This window comes from Gadus morhua, chromosome 6 (assembly GCF_902167405.1).
Source record: "Gadus morhua chromosome 6, gadMor3.0, whole genome shotgun sequence".
In the NCBI taxonomy this organism is placed as follows: Eukaryota; Metazoa; Chordata; class Actinopteri; order Gadiformes; family Gadidae; genus Gadus; species Gadus morhua.
In genome coordinates, this window is record NC_044053.1 from 26,388,581 (window position 1) to 26,397,591 (window position 9,011).

Genomic DNA, 9,011 nt, shown 5'->3' on the forward strand with positions numbered 1-9,011 from the left:
AGAAAGAGGGGGAAGGAGGTAGAAATTGCCACACTTCAGGCAGTATTCCCACTGGGGGATAATAGGAGCAGCTCGCACGGCACAGCCACAACGCCTGCAGTTTCAGCACCAGGCGCTTTCCCGGAACGCGACAGTCAGCTTAATTGCAGCTTTTAGGATCATTACTGCTCCCATGTGAATGTCAAAATGGACAGGGTTAGTGGGCCTTTGACAAACAGGCCACCACCGCCTGCTGCACCATCACCGTCACCAGAGGGCGGGGCCATTGACAGACTACAAAATACAGCCCTTGTTTGCCATTTTTCGCCTTCAACAACCAGCAAGGTAAAATGGTACGGTTTCACAAATACATTTTATGCACACCCCAAAAATATAGTCTGTCTGAAATCGTTCCTTCGGTCTATGGACGACAGACAAATGAATACTGTCAGAGAGCACTGTTCTTTAAAAAGTAAACATTGTGACGAAAGACGATCTGAAGCACAGAATTCTGTATCACAAACATATCTGCACCGCACCAATCTCACCATTAGATTACTGTTGTTGCATTAGTTGTAAGAAATAGCATTATTTCTTACAATAAGGTTGTACACACTATTATTGTACTCATATTTTGTCCACCCAGGTTCAACATTCAAAGAGATTGCATCTACTACCCAAGACCTGGGGGCTAGTTCATCTACCAGAGCTGTCTTTCCGACCACCCTGCCTCCAGTTGAATTTGGCCTTTAAAATCACATCAGGATCAGGATTTATGTCCTTTATTATTATCTATGAAATATATAGACTATATTTCTGTAGTCTTTTTCTATGTCATTCAAGATACATTCATGTTGACTTCATCTGTAAATGAACTGTGAGATCATGGCCGTCTTGATAGAGATAAGTACATTGTTATAATGGTTGAATATTAAGCTTATAATGTTCATTAAAAAATGAAGCTATGACAACTTATTTCAGAGTAAAAGAAGCCCATACATGTTCTATTCATTTAGCTATACAGCTATACATTCAGCCAAAAAACTGAACTTTTCTAATTTCTGTAGCTTTGCTTTCCATTGCTATCACACACACACACACACACACACACACACACACACACACACACACACACACACATGCACACACACACACACACACACACACACACACACACACACACACACACACACACACACACACACACACTCACACATACCAGACACATAGACGCACACACAGAAACAAACTCTGCCTAGAAAGCCTTTTGCCCTCGTTCCATCGCATAAATTGAAGGGTAGAGGGTAGGGGGAGCCGGGGCAGAATCAATTTCCTAGTGTGATATGCATACCAGGTAAGAGCCCATTCGAGGTTTTTGCAGTCAAGCTTGTTTTGGTTTCTGTTTCTGTTGTGCCATATTCAGCAGTGACCCTGGCTGCACAAAAACAGCCTATCAAAACAAGGACGGGTTGCAACTCTGCGAGGTGTTCCGCCGGTAAGAGTGCTATAAAGCCAAGTGCCTTATCGTTTCCTCCCCGAGAGTGGCTGTGATGGCACCGGAGGGATGAAGGTTACCAGACAACATGTCGCGTGGAGTGCTTTAAAGGCAACGCTGATTTGTTTTGTGCCATCGCGCCGCTCACCCCCCTGTTTTCCCGCTGTTCATTCCTGTCATGTGAGGAGTAGCAGAGTGGCTGCTAAAGCTGCGTGTGCTAAATCAGCTAATACAGAGCTGTAGCATCTGACCTGCTCATGTAGGCCACGAGGTGGAACCACTACTTTGGGACGCCATGTTTTTTCCACAATTAGCCGGTTCTGTGCTCTGTTCTGTACTCACTCTCTTTATAAACTCTGTAAGACGGAATGACACAGCGACATAGCATAGCTCCTGCCACTTATAGAGACATTTAATCTCCTCATTTTCAGACCACCGCCCAGCTATTAAAAATGCTGAGCAAGATGGCTGGCAAAGCCATCAGTGTCATACAGTCTATTCATCTTTCTCTGCATCCACTTACAAAAGCGTTGCTGTGTCAAGAACAAGCAACAAGACAGTGAACAGAGATCTGAAACAAAGGCCCTCTGAAACTCCCGGGCTTTGTCGCAGAACCATCACTCTGTACATTGTCCTCGTACCTTGAGATTACGCGTTCCGTGTCAGTTGAGGCAAAGAAACAAATGAGTGTTTCACACCTAGTTATTTCAAGAGAAGAAGGTTTTTTTTCCCTTTGCCATTTTTATAGACTGCATCAGATCAGGCATGGTGGTTAACGCATGCGATCACGAAACGCAACATTCCTGATGTAATTAAAGTGTATCGTAAAAAAATATATTATAAAATCTTTACATACATCTCAAATGTTTACACACGATCAAGACGCTACTTGAAGCCGGTTATATAGTGATTATTGGTTTCTTGTGATCTGTAACTAAATCTTTCCTGAATCATACTGGAATACATTCAGAGACTACCTTGAAATAAGATATTACAGTGGAGGCAGGAGGACTGATAGGGACGACGAATTCAATGGAGAGTGTGATGTGTGATAAGAAAGTGTGTGTGTGTGTGTGTGTGTGTGTGTGTGTGTGTGTGTGTGTGTGTGTGTGTGTGTGTGTGTGTGTCTGTGTGTGTGTGTGTGTCTGTGTGTGTGTCTGTGTGTGTGTCTGTGTGTGTGTGTGTGTGTGTGTGTGTTTGTGTGTGTGCGTGTGCTTCGTGTGTTGCTGTCTTTGTTTAAGTATCCTCACCTGTTGCAGCGTGACACCTGAACCAATTTTATCACACACACACACACACACACACACACACACACACACACACACACAAACACATCTATATGTTCCCATTCTCTCACACACACACACACACACACACACACACACACACACACACACACACACACACACACACACACACACACACAAATATACACACTCACACACAAATACATACACACACACACAAATGCACACACATACACGCACACAAAGGCCACAGGCTTCCTAAAGAGAGCGATACATCCTCCTGAGCAGCTCTCCCACCATATCTGCATCGCTCTCCCAGCGGGCCCAAGAGGGATGATGGAGGCGATGTCTATTGAGTAGGAAAGCATTAGTGCATGGCAGTGCTGGCTGGCTGGTCCTGTGAAACAATGATTAAGGTGCACCCATTGTTTAATTTTTAATAAGAGCTATCTCCATTGGACATCAGCCAACTGGGTAAAAGTAGAAATGGGTGTTTCCACTGCTTTTAGAATAGATGCCCTAACCATTTGTTATCAATGTTGTGGTGAGTGGGTGACATGTCATGTGCTTTAGGTTTTATCTTTCACCTCTTTTTTTGTTGCATGTTAGCGTTTTGGGGATTGCAGAGAAATCCACATATGCGGTGTTCTTGGTTTGGTGTGCCTTTTTATGTGGTGGCAATTTTCTCTTCCACTGCTTTACGTTATGTCCAGTAGTTAAGGTGATACAAGAGTAACTGTCTCCAGTATGCACCTTTTCTAAACAACGTATACCTTTTGGTGTCACAAAAATACAGTATTCGGATGGTATCTATTCATGCAATATGGTTGTAATAAACAAAACAAAAATATTAAAATAATATATGTATATTATAGCTGTTTGAACTTTTATTATTATTCTATTATTATAAAATTATTCTCTTTCTTTCTTGTTTTTCTGTATGCTTTCTGTTCTGTATAACCTGAGCATCCTTACACCTTTAGGATCAATCAAACAGTTCAGATCTCAAAAATGCCTCTCTCCAAAATCGTAATCTTCTGAGTGTGTTTGTGTTTGTGGAAGTTGTTCTGGAATTAAAAGGGGAACAATAATTCTGCAATGTAGCTGTATCCCACCATGAAGTGCTTTAAACATCACATCAAATATAGAGCCCAAATTACCAACAATTGTAAGTTAAAACGTATTACCAACTAGCAAGCAGATATCAGATTGAAGGTTATGAAATCACCTTTCTGCGGGTCAAAGTCGCAAAGCCGGTCAGATTTTTTTTGTTGGGCAACAGGTTTCACCTGACTACATAATGATGAGTGTTGTCTTGGTTTCTGAGATGCTATCTATGCTATGATGCACGTGAAGACAAATTGCTTTTTTGTGTGACTCTTTTCCCTGCTCTCTGAGCTGTCTTGCAGCCCAGCAGATGGCTGACTGCAACACCAACACATAACACCAACACATTTCAAACTTCTTTTAATTCCTCAGATTGTACAGGTCAATTATTGATTTATCTCCAAAACAAACTATTGCTTATAGTCATCATAATAAATAATATTTTTTTAATACATAGTATCTGTTTACCAATATAGACAATACAAGGCTCTTTGAATGTCAAAATACAAGAGATGTATGCTCTTACAATCAAACCATCAGGCAGGAATTTGAATTCAATTAACATACCTACCTCCTGTACCTACTTTCTTTTTTTTAAACAAAACTATCTATTTGAGTACTTCCCTATCACTATCACGTCAGGGCTTTCTTGAATTTCACCTATTTAATAGGCTTTTTCTAAATGTAAGGCTAAGGCATAAGGTTACAAATACAAATTTTAACCCCAACCCTAACCCAGATTTACATATCTAAAATTGGGTAGAAACTATTTGGCCCACATTGCTTTAGCAAATCTTATTTAGGTAATAGCAAAAAAATGTGATAACAACAAACCATTGGGTGTCCAACTATGGCTAATGTTTCTTTTGAAACTTAAATTACGTTTTGCTCACCCATGATTAGTTTTCAGTTTTTTTTTATACATGGCATGTATTGAATAAATAAATAAGTGTGACTAGCTGAGATCCATTTGTTCTAAGTGCAGAGGTTTGTATCCGTCTTTGGCAAGGGAAACTGACCTGACAGATGACTGAGCTGTTGTCTGTCTGCATAGTGCTTATGCAGCTTGTTCACCTAGCCGCCACATTGGTAACCTTCTAGAATCTTTGGAAAGACCATGACAACACCAATGAAATGCATTCCACATACGACCTGGGTGGGGAAATGGATGCAGAACAAAAAATGAGTGAGAACAAAAGAGTGACATGGTTTTGTACGATTCTAGATAGCTTCCCCTCCCTGCTAACTAATATGGGCATTAGATGAATAATGTTTATGAAGATTATTCATCTGCAAGTCAGATTAATAATCCTCAATGAAAGAATGTGAAAATATTCTTGCCAAAAAGGTGTCAAAATCCAAGTTGAGTTAAGATGTACATTTTAGGTCAGCGAATTCAAAAATAAACAAATAGGATATACATAATGCGAACGTAATGCAATGTAAACAAAACAAAAGGTTGTCCTGCATGCAATAATCTATTGATTAGGCGTCTTCTTGTTTTATTCAAAAGTAATTTTAATGGACTTCAATACACAGATAGCTTTTCCAAAGGTCATATATAGGTTACATAATAGCATCTTAGAAAAAAAATGTGTAGTTAACAGCAATACTCACGGTACTATTGAGGCGTCATGGAGGGACCTCCAAAGTTAGATCTCCCCTTCCAATAGACCAATGAGATGCTGTTTTATTCAGTTTGAAAAGTTTCCTCAGTGAAAGCGGTGTACTTGGTGGTGGGCTGTGTGCGCGCACAGATACACTGTGAAGGGTCCCCTTCAGAAGGCGCTGCGTGGTGTCCCTGCGGGCGGGCCGAGTGTCGCTGAATGTCTCTCAGCTGCAGACGGGCCCCTTGGAGTTCTCCTCACACACACTGTGCTGACACTCGTCACTCAAGGGTCCCTGCTCATGGACACCTTCTGAAGAGGCTCCAGAGGCAGGCCAGCGTCTTGCCTCCGTTGGGTCCTAGTTTCTGGCAGGGTACAGGATTAATGAAAGGCCGTTAAGGCACTTGAGAGTCATGCCTCGACTGTCATGAAAACCCTGGGGCCGACCTATGTGCTACAATGAAAAGAATAACGACATGTTTGATCATTAGATGTTTGATAATGGACCTATTGTTAACAGAATTGACACACACACACACACACACACACACACACACACACACACACACACACACACACACACACACACACAGACACACACAAACAAACACAAACACATGCTCTCTACCGTACATGAGAAACCTTTGATAAATACGTGCAGCCCATGCCTTGCCTCTTTACTTGGAGTACATCAGGTCCATCGGGTTAAAGATAAGGATTGACCAGACACTCTGGCTTCCCTTCCCCCTTTCCTCACCCCAGCCCAATATTGGACTTGGGGGAGTCAGGCGCCAGATTGACGAGAGGAGCCGGTCCCCGGTGTTCATTTTGCATGCTGATTCAATGCGGTCTCATCCAGTGGCCTGCGATTGTTTGCCCATCCCCGAGTTACAGTGGTGCTTTTGTTCTGCGCCTCCATCAGGTCTGAATGCAGCCCCAGAGCCAGGTAAACCTAAAGGGTATTTTATCACGTCCCTTTGTCTCGTGGCTCTGAGCCTCTCCCCGCGCAGTGGTCCCCAACCACAGGGCCCAACAACACTGCAGGCACTGTGGGTGTAGACATGGTATTTTCTACAAGGAAATTATGACCCAACCGTGACTCAACAAATTATCTGTGAAACTTCCATTCGAATTGGTGCAGCGTATAATAATACACTCATGTGTCTTAGCCATTTCTTTGCAACTTAGCTTAATTCCTCTGATATTGTATGCAATGCTATATCAACAACAGTGCTATAACACAAACAGTTTTGCAATATTGGTCATCTTTTGATCAGAGATGAATCAATCATCCCTCCCTATTGTTTCTTTTTTTTTAACGCAGGGGTTATTGTTGATCCCTTAAGCATAGTCTACCAGTTTGATCCATTTTGCTTTCTATTTTATGCTGCAGCAATTTCCATCAAAACAAACTACCAGTACGTTCTTATTTGGACTCTCTGCTTAGTCAGACATGCTTAGTCCTTTAAACTTACGCAAAAGCTTTCACCAAAGGACAGTGAATTTACAAATGCCAAAAACAATGGAAAGACATTGTAATGAAATATCATACTAAATCATCATAAAGACAAATCAAGCAATAGGGTTGTCCATACAAGACAGCCAACTAGGAAAGAAAACATGCCAGTATATCCCCAATACCATTCAAAGAAACCAACTAAAAATAAATTAAACCCCAAAAGCAAACACATCGCTAAACAGATGACCTACGATTATATAACATATGTATCTGAGTAAAGCTATGGCGGCTAGCCTGACATGCACAACACACAAGAGTTGAATACAATATCATACAAATACTACAATAGCATGCATAGCTCTTTCAACATGGCCCTTGTGACAGGTTTGCAGTTATAGAAAAGGAAGAGTGTGTACGTGTGTGAGCTGAGCTAGAGAGAGAGCTTGAGAGAACTCCTGAATATGAGCCATACTATGTGCCATCTGTCAGTATAAACAGTGATAGTAATGTCATCGTTGCCAGAATGGGATGAACAGATCTGAGCGCCTGTGGCCCTCCTTTCATTGGACATCTCTGCACATATTGAGACCCATTCGAATAAACATGATCAACACATATGTATGATGGTCCAGCAGAAAGAAAGAAGGAGGGATTGAAAGAAAGAAAGAAAGAAAGAAAGAAAGAAAGAAAGAAAGAAAGAAAGAAAGAAAGAAAGAAAGAAAGAAAGAACGAAAGAAAGAAAGAAAGAAAGAAAGAAAGAAAGAAAGAAAGAAAGAAAGAAAGAAAGAAAGAAAGAAAGAACGAAAGAAAGAAAGAAAGAAAGAAAGAAAGAAAGAAAGAAAGAAAGAACGAAAGAAAGAAAGAAAGAAAGAAAGAAAGAACGAAAGAAAGAAAGAAAGAAAGAAAGAAAGAAAGAAAGAAAGAAAGAAAGAACGAAAGAAAGAAAGAAAGAAAGAAAGAACGAAAGAAAGAAAGAAAGAAAGAAAGAAAGAAAGAAAGAAAGAAAGAAAGAAAGAAAGAAAGAAAGAAAGAAAGAAAAAGAGGGAAAGAGGCATGAAAGACATGTATTAAGTAACAGAATGAAGAAAGAAAAAAATAAATAAATAGATAAAAAAGTGAAGATAGATTGTATTTCATATTGTTATTTCCTCCATGCGTATTCCTGTTCAGAGATGTGGGGGGCTGGAGCCATCCCATTTGATTGGGTGTCCTCCATGCACTGGCGTCGGACTGCCCATAAACTACCTGGACGCATCATTGCACAATCACCCATATGCATCTTAATGATATATTGCACACTTTGGAGGTGGGCGGAAAGCAGAGCCACGGGAGGAAGTCTCTAGAGGTCTCTAGTTGCCATAAGTAATTCATTTTGTTTGTTCTGTCATTTTTTTGTTCATGTTTACTACTTTTCTTGTGAAATGTGCATCATTTTGATCTGTGTCTTTTGGGTCAGGGTCAACTTTCTACCGTGTCACATTCTCAAATGGACTCGTTGAAAGCTTCCCGTCGTACATTTGAACGAGTGGTAAATAAACGACCTACATTTTACCAGGACAAAGTATGCCAGTTTCGTAAAATCAATTTTCAACAGTCTGGCGATGCCACCGTGTTCGAGCTCAGACTCGGACACACGCTATTCATTGAATTTGATCATATTTGTTTAGCACTGTGTAGCTACGACTCAGGTGAGTTTACCTATAAGAACATTCCTGTCATTGTTCAACATTTAAATATTGAACTACTACAGGTTTAAGCTATACACAATCGCGCGCAGGAAGATCTTAACGAGCATTGTTTATCAGGTGTTTTTTTGTCTTCTTGGCCCAAACCCAATCAAATGGGAGGCTATTATGCCTATTCACTTTTGCCTACAAGAAGTTGCTTGTAATCCAGTCATCTGCCTACAAGACATGCATGACTGTATATATAGGCCTACTGTTTAAGATGTAAAGATGTTTGAAGGCCTTTGAATGATTGAAGGTAGGACGGTTGTGGTGAACAAATGAATGACCTAGGCCTTCCATTAACCTATCCGTTCGATGCGGCCACATACAGGCTATTATAAAATAGGACAAGACACAAAATTCGGATAGACACGTCTGAGGCCGCAGTAC

The 9,011-nt window shown here is 40.8% G+C and overlaps 1 protein-coding gene across 2 annotated transcripts in view; it reads right to left on the reverse strand.

Annotated features, from left to right (window-relative positions):
• Nucleotides 1–9,001: 9,001 nt before the first annotated feature.
• The window catches only part of isl1a (ISL LIM homeobox 1a), a 6,161-nt gene continuing 6,151 nt past the window's right edge, over nt 9,002–9,011 (reverse strand). For both annotated transcript variants that reach the window (XM_030359818.1, XM_030359817.1), the window contains exon 6: nt 9,002–9,011. This exon is cut by the window's right edge and continues 1,059 nt beyond it. The gene's annotated coding sequence lies outside the window, so the exon portion shown is untranslated.